The sequence below is a fragment of the Lemur catta genome, chromosome 20 (assembly GCF_020740605.2).
Source record: "Lemur catta isolate mLemCat1 chromosome 20, mLemCat1.pri, whole genome shotgun sequence".
In the NCBI taxonomy this organism is placed as follows: domain Eukaryota; kingdom Metazoa; phylum Chordata; class Mammalia; order Primates; family Lemuridae; genus Lemur; species Lemur catta.
The window spans coordinates 28,328,960-28,336,476 of record NC_059147.1 but is presented as its reverse complement, the minus strand read 5'-3'; the positions used below and the strand labels follow the sequence as shown (position 1 = coordinate 28,336,476).

The 7,517-nt window shown below is 35.1% G+C and overlaps 1 non-coding gene across 1 annotated transcript; it reads right to left on the bottom strand.

The window, feature by feature from the left end:
- Nucleotides 1-6,446: 6,446 nt before the first annotated feature.
- Nucleotides 6,447-6,606, bottom strand: LOC123625556. The gene has a single exon (XR_006730563.1). It is a non-coding gene; the product is annotated as a U1 spliceosomal RNA (small nuclear RNA).
- Between the last annotated feature and the right edge of the window lie 911 nt (nt 6,607-7,517).

Below are 7,517 nucleotides of genomic sequence, written 5' to 3'. Positions count from 1 at the left end.
ACCAGTTTTGCTTTAAAAAAAACTGAGTTAAGGTTTACATAACATAAAATTAAACATTTTAAAGTGTACAATCAATGGCATTTAGTATATTCACAATGCAGCCCCCACCACCTATTTTATCTAGTTTTAAAACATTTTCATCATTCAAAAGAAAACCCATACCCATTAAGCAATCACTTCCCCATTGCTCACTCCCTCTAGCCCCTGGAAAACACAGTCCCTATCCATTTATTTATTCTAGATATTTCACATAAAACTGATCACACGTTATGTAACTTTTTGTGTTTGGCTTCTTTAACTTAGAGAATGTTTTCAAGGTTCATTTACATTGTGGCATGTATCGGCACTTCATTTCTTTTTATGATTGAATAATATTCTATTGTATGTAGATGTCACAATTTGTTTATCTGTTCATCAGTTAGTGGATATTTGGGTTGGTTTCACCTTTTGGCTATTATGAATATTGCAGTTTAAACAGGTGTGCAAAACTGAGTACTTATTTTTGAATTCTCTTGGCTATATATCTAGGAATGGAATAGCTGGGTTATATGATAATTCTATGTTTAGTTTTTTGACGAACTGTGGAACTTTTTTCAACAATAGCTGTACCATTTTAGATTTCTCCAGCAACACAAATTTTCAAGTTTCTCTACATCCTTACTAATGCTTGTTATTTTTTATTTTTATGATAGCCATCCAAGTGGGTGTGATTTTGATTTGCATTTTGCAAATGACTAATAATATTGAGTATCTTTTCTTGTGTTTGGTCAGTTTTATATATTCTTTGGAGAAATGTCTATTCAAGTTTTATGCCCATTTTTAAATTCTATTGTTTGTCTTTTTGTTATTCAAGTACAAATATTCTTTATAATATGATTTGCAAATATCTTCTCTCATACCATAGTTGCTTTTTCAATTTCCTGATATTGATCTTTGATGCACAAATATTTTCAATTTAATGAAGTGTAATTTATCTGTCTTTTCTTTTGTTGCTCATGTTTTTGGTGTCATTGTTAAGAATCCATTGCCAAAATCCAAGGTCATGAAGATTTACCATTATGTGTTCTTTTAAGAGTTTTATGATTTTAGCTCTTAAATTTACATTGTGTATCCATTTTGCATTGATTTTTGAATAGAATGCAAAGTACAAGTCCAAATTTATTCTTTTGGCATGTGGATATCCAGTTATCTCAGCACAGTTTGTTGAGCAGATTATTCTTTCTCCCATTGGATGGTTTTGACATCCTTGTTGAAAATCAATTTGCCATAGATACATCAGTTGGTTTCTGGAATCTCAGTTTTTTTCACTGGTTTATGTCTATACATATGCCAGTACTACACTACTTTGATTACTATAGCTTTGTAGTATAAGTTTTATATGTAAGTTTTAAAATATGAGAACTGTGAGTTCTCTGATCTTCTTTTTCAGTATTGTTTTTGCTATTCAGAACTTCCAAGAAATTCCGTATAAATCTGAAGATTGGCTTTTACATTTTTGCAAAAACAAAACAAAGCAAACCAACTAAAAAACAGTCATTGGAATTGTGATAGAGATTATATTGAAACATTTTTTAAATTTTATTTTTTAATTGAAAAATGATTGTACACATTCATGGGGTACATAGGGATTTTTCCATGCATGCAATGTATAGTGATCAGATCAGGGTAATTAGCATATTCATTATCTCAAACATTTATCATTTCTTTGTTGACAATGTTCAATATCCTCCTTCTAGCTATCTGAAACTATATATTGTTGTTAACTATAGTCATCCTACAGTGGTAGAGAACACTAGAACTCATTTCTCCTATCTAACTGTAATTTTGTATTGTTTATGTATTGAGACTTTTGATTACTTTGGGTAGTATTATCATCTTAACCATAGTGTTTCAATCCATACACATGGGATATCTTTTCATTTATTTTGATCTTCTTTAATTTTTTCTAGCAATGTTTTATAATTTTTAGTGTACGAGTCTCTCACTTCCTAGGCTAAAATTTTTCCCAGGTATTTTATGCTTTTGGATAGTATTTTAAGTGAAATTGTTTCCTTCGTTTTCTTTTCGATATAGAAGTATAACTGGTTTATGCATGATGAATTTGTACCCTGCAACTTTGCTGAATTTGTTTATTGGCTCTAAAAGTTTTTTTTTAATTGATTGAAATTTTCCATATAAAGAATCACATCAACTGTAAAGTCTTTTTGTGTATGTGTGTGGGGCTACTTACAGCATACTTACATTTTCCCAAACTTTTAAAAAATATATAAAATCTTTAATTTCTTTATCAGAAATTATTCTACATGAAGTTTCAAGGAACATAACTCTCAGATTAGGAAAAAAAAATGTTTTGCCTGTGGCAATATCTGTACAATCTGAATTTTTATTTAATTAAATAGTTTAGAACAACATTTAGTATGCATTCAGATTACCTGGGAAATGGGTGATTCTAATGCAGGTTGTCTAAGAACACACTGAGATAAGTGGTATACAGAAAGAATGAGCATGATTCTAGAGGAAAAATGAGATAAGTCAAAAGAGAAAGATGAATCTTCTTATCAGTCTATGAAGCAGACTTATTATTATTACAGTAATGCTACTTATTTTTCCCAATTCACAAGCAAGGAAAGTTCCTCTGAGACACGAGATACTAGAGAATCTTAGATAATAGTAACCATAAATGGAGAAGTCTGGATTCAAAGCCTGGTCTTCCCAACGCAAAGATTTTGCCCTTCCTGCTTGGTGTCTCTGGTGTAGACTTTAATTAAACCAGGGAGACAAAGAGCCAGGCTGTTTTTCTCATTTTTTTCCTTAAATTTCAGATGTGGAAATAAAAGCATATTGCTGTTGCAGCAACAGCTTGCCATTGGTACTTTGCCCCGGATGTGTGTACCACTGAGTTCTAACTAATCAATAGTCTGCCAGCACCTCTTGACATCTCTCTGAACTAGCAGAAAGTGCCTCCCTGCTCCAGGGGAGGTCAGAGCCCTTTGTGCCCATCTCCTGACTGGGGAGGGATTGCTATGGTGAAGAATGGAAAGAAGCAGATGTTCTTGATGCAGAATTAAGACGGGTACCTCTAGAGTGTGGCAGAGTGACACCATCTGTCCTTCTGTAAGTCCCTGGTTCAGCTGCTCCTGAGGAGAGAGGAAAAGCAATTTACAATGTCTGTGTGATCTATTCCTCCCAGGCTGAGGCACCACCAGGCTCAATTCATTAGTCAGATTTTTAAAAATACAACTGTGTGAGGTACACTGAAGCCAAAGGAAGTAGAGAACTTGCTCTGTCTATAATCATTAGAGATTTCCCTAAACCACTAGATTGGAGAAAAGCCACAACTTTCTGGTCATTGAACAAATATTATGTATCTACTCTGTGTTAAGAGCTGGGCTGGTGTGAGGAACACAATGGGGAGTAAGGGTGATGATAGTGACTGCCTTCTTGGAGAACAGTCTATTGGATGGAAGAGGACAATAAGTCAAACAACCCCCAAATAATTATTTTGAAGGGATGTGCACTTATTTCTCACAACCTGGATACTGTGAATGGAAATAAGATGGTTAAGTATGGAATGTACTATCAAAAGGGTGGAGAAGAAAAGCTATTTTGAGAAATAAACATTTTAATTGAGATCTTAAGGATGAAAAAAATCTATTGATGCTAATAACTGGGAAAAGAACAGAAAGCATTGGCAAAGGTGCCAATGTAGAAAAGAGGGTAGCTACTCTAGGAACTGAAATAAATGCCATTCTGTGTAATGCTCAATGAGTTATGAAGAGAGGCCTGTGATCAGGTTGAGAAGCAAGAGACTTGCCGATTTGCAGATCATGGTAAGAATGCCAATTGTGGGAACTGTTACTATAGGCCACTGTTGTGGAGATAAGACATTTTTAATGTGACTTGTATCACTTACTAAAAATGCTGCAGACAAGAAGGAATGAGAGTGATTTACCATGGACAGGACCACCACATCTCAGTTCTTAACCCATTAGTTTTGTAAGTTCTCTTTTAAATGTAAACACAACCCCAAATCCCTCTCCTCTACATTTTTAGAATTCCTTTGGAATTGAAAAGGGAGGAGGCGGGGCGCAGTGGCTCACGCCTGTAATCCTAGCACTCTGGAAGGCCGGGGCAGGAGGATCACTCAAGGTCAGGAGTTCGAGACCAGCCTGAGCAAGAGTGAGACCCCTGTCTCTACTAAAAATAGAAAGAAATAATCTGGACAGCTAAAAATGTATGTGTGTATGCATATCTATATATATACACATATATATATATATATAAATTAGCCAGGCATGGTGGTACATGCCTGTAGTCCCAGCTACTTGGGAGGCTGAGGCAGAAGGATTGCTTAAGCCCAGGAGTTTGAGGTTGCTGTGAGCTTGACGCCACAGCACTCTAGCCCGGGCAACAGAGCGAGACTCTGTCTAAAAAAAAAAAAAAAAAAAGAAAAGAAAAGGGAGGAAAGTCCTTGTACTCACAAATGGACAACTTGTACTATCCATTTTAAAGATGATCCAAGTCAATCTTTTGACAAGAGGTGTAACAAGGAGCAGAAGTAGAATATACATTTAGAAAGCAGAATCTGATAGACATTAAAAAGGAATGTGAGGCATAGTATTCTTTCATAAGAAAGAAACATAACATTGAGGTTATAACAAGCATTAAGAATATTTTTGTTAATTAAGATTTTAACTTTTAGTATAGCTGACAAGCCCAGTTGAAGTCAGTTTGTGCCTGTGGTTATCAGTGCCCCTAGTTAGCTTCTGCTTGAGAGTTGTTTACTTTAACACCTGCACCCAATCTTCAAGCCTCTACATCCAGTCTCAGCCCTGTCTCCTTGTCTCCTACTCTAACAGAACCTGTACTCTACCTTTCATTTTGTTTATTGAGATACAATTCATGTGCTATAAAATTTAACCCTTTAAAGTGTACAATTCAGTATTGAAAACAAATATATTCTTAAGGTTGTGCATCCATCACCATTGTGCTTTGATCCCTCAACCATTGTTATTCCTGCATAAATGAGGGCATGGTGGGTTCTATTGATTTGTTTATTCATTTTGTTTTGTCTTTAAAGGAGAGGTTGGTCATTGGCCAGAGAATGTGTTAAATAAGGTGAGTGGACTATATAGCAAGGTAAAGAGGGAAAAGAATTCCAGACAGTTGAAACATCTTGGTAGAGGCAGCAAGGTGCCAAAGAAAGCAGGGCCCCTTTTGATAATTTCAGATCGCTCTTTATAGCTGGAGAATGGATGAGTTTTGGAAATAAGCATATGAGGTTACTTTATGTTAGCTTTACCAGGGGTTTCTAAAAGATTTTTGGATAAAAGAGAAATGTCACTTAAAGTTAAAGCTTTACATAATAATTTTTGAAGATATTTGGATATAAAAAAATAAATGTCACTTACACGAAATGCCTTACATAATAATTTTGGAAGATAGTATCTTTCTCAATCTCTCTCAATTTCTCAGTCTCAAAATTTCTATTAATCGCCCTTTCAATTTTTTAACACACCTCATGACTTTGCACCATTGCACAAATAACAGATATTTTGAATGGGAAAGGCTGGGATATTTACTAAAATTTTACATTTGAAAAAGAGACTTTTTAGTTGTGAGAAACTGGGCAATGTTTTGGTATACCACAGAGTCTAAGGCAGCATGAAGTAGTTGGAAGGCTACACGGACTGTGGTGTAAAATGTCTTGAATTTAATTCCTAATTCTGCCAATTACCAAATGTCTGAGCTTAGGTAAGTTAATTACTATATCTGACATATGTTTTTTATCTGTAAAATTAAAATAAATATTAATTTAATGATTAAATTATTACAAAATAATTTAATAATTTGTAATTATTAATATTTTTTATTAATGGTAAAACAGCTACCAGACCAACCTTCTGCGTGAATTATATAATGTGTCAGGGGTCCTAAGTCCATTTCTCTGGACCTGGGAATGCATGAAAAATATTATATTTGTATGCATTCTGGGGACAGAAGTATACATAAACCTTATCAAATTTGTCAGATTGCTTGAGTGATTCATCTCAACTACTCAAGGCTCAAAACAAAGGCTGCTGAACGATAACTTTCATATTCTCTTCTCTTGAAAATATTGTATTTATGATTTTTCAAATAGTAAATATATATCTTTATTTTTACTGAAGATAGAGAGTAATTTGCTGAGTCCCTCCATCAACATAATAGCAAGACAGTTGCCAGTTAAGTTGGAATGGAGGCTAGTGTTCAGGGTTCTAGTGAGGGAGGCGTGTTCATTAAGCTTAGAAGTAGGAATAGCATGGTTGTTAGTATCTTGGTCTTCAGAATCACTCAGTCTGAGTTCCATACTTTATTAAGCCTCTGAGAGTAACTACCATTTACACAAATGTTATAGCTAGTTATCAATACATCTTACTGTGTTAAGCCACTGACATTTTTTTTCTGTGGGAAAAGTGCAAACACAGTCCCCCACTGCCACAAATTATATGCAGTCAAGTTTCCCACATTTGGGGAAATTTCAGGGGTCAGCACTTCCTTAGTGCAGTGGATAAACCTCACCCTGGAAAATCACCTTTGTGACCATGGTATCTCCCAGACAAGTATTTTAAAGTTGATTTGTTATTTAAATATAGTCTAATGCGTGTCTGGTGGCAGGGAGAGGGTGGTGCTTTTTAAATCAAACCAAGACCCAGACTCTTATGGCTCCATCATTCTCCAATGGCTTTGATGTGTTCTCTGTTTAACCACTGATCAGAAAAGGGCCCATGTGGAAGAATACCTACTTCCAAAACGTGCTCATCTGGAAGGACTCACATAATTTCTGCTCATATTCTGTTGCCCAGAAGTTAATTGTGTCACTACACCTAACTGCAGGGAAAGTTGGAAAATGTAGCTTAGCAGGCAGTAGAGAAGAAAATGGATTTTGATGAACTCGTAGTGCACTCTGTCACACTGGCTTGTGGAATTGAGCAAATCATTGATTTTTTTTCTCTCTAGGCCTCACTTTTCTTATCTTTATAATAAAGAGTTTAATACTTTTTATGTGAGGTTGTGAGCATCAGATATATTAATCAAGGTAAGTTTTTCACATTGTTCTTTGCATAACATAAGTGTTCAATAAATGTTTACTATCCCTGTTTATATTATCATTTCAACAGGAGCCAGAACATCTTCACTGAGAGAAGTTAATGTTATCTGGAAGAATATAGGGTTCTCATCAGCAAAGGAACTCCGTGCCACAAAAGGCTTCCATTAATAAAACAAAACAAACAAAATAAAATAAAGACACACACGCACACACACACACACACACACACACACAGGCACACACACATAACCTCTTAACGTCTAATGCTTAAAGGAAAACTTTGGTGATCTCTGCTCAAGCTCAAATATGAGTTTGTCTGGAGTTCGTGGGATGAGAAAGAATGAATCCAAATTTTACTGTTTGATAAAGTGGTTGTCACCAGGCCTAATTGGTCCAGGCACCACTAAATGTGAATTGAATTATAGCC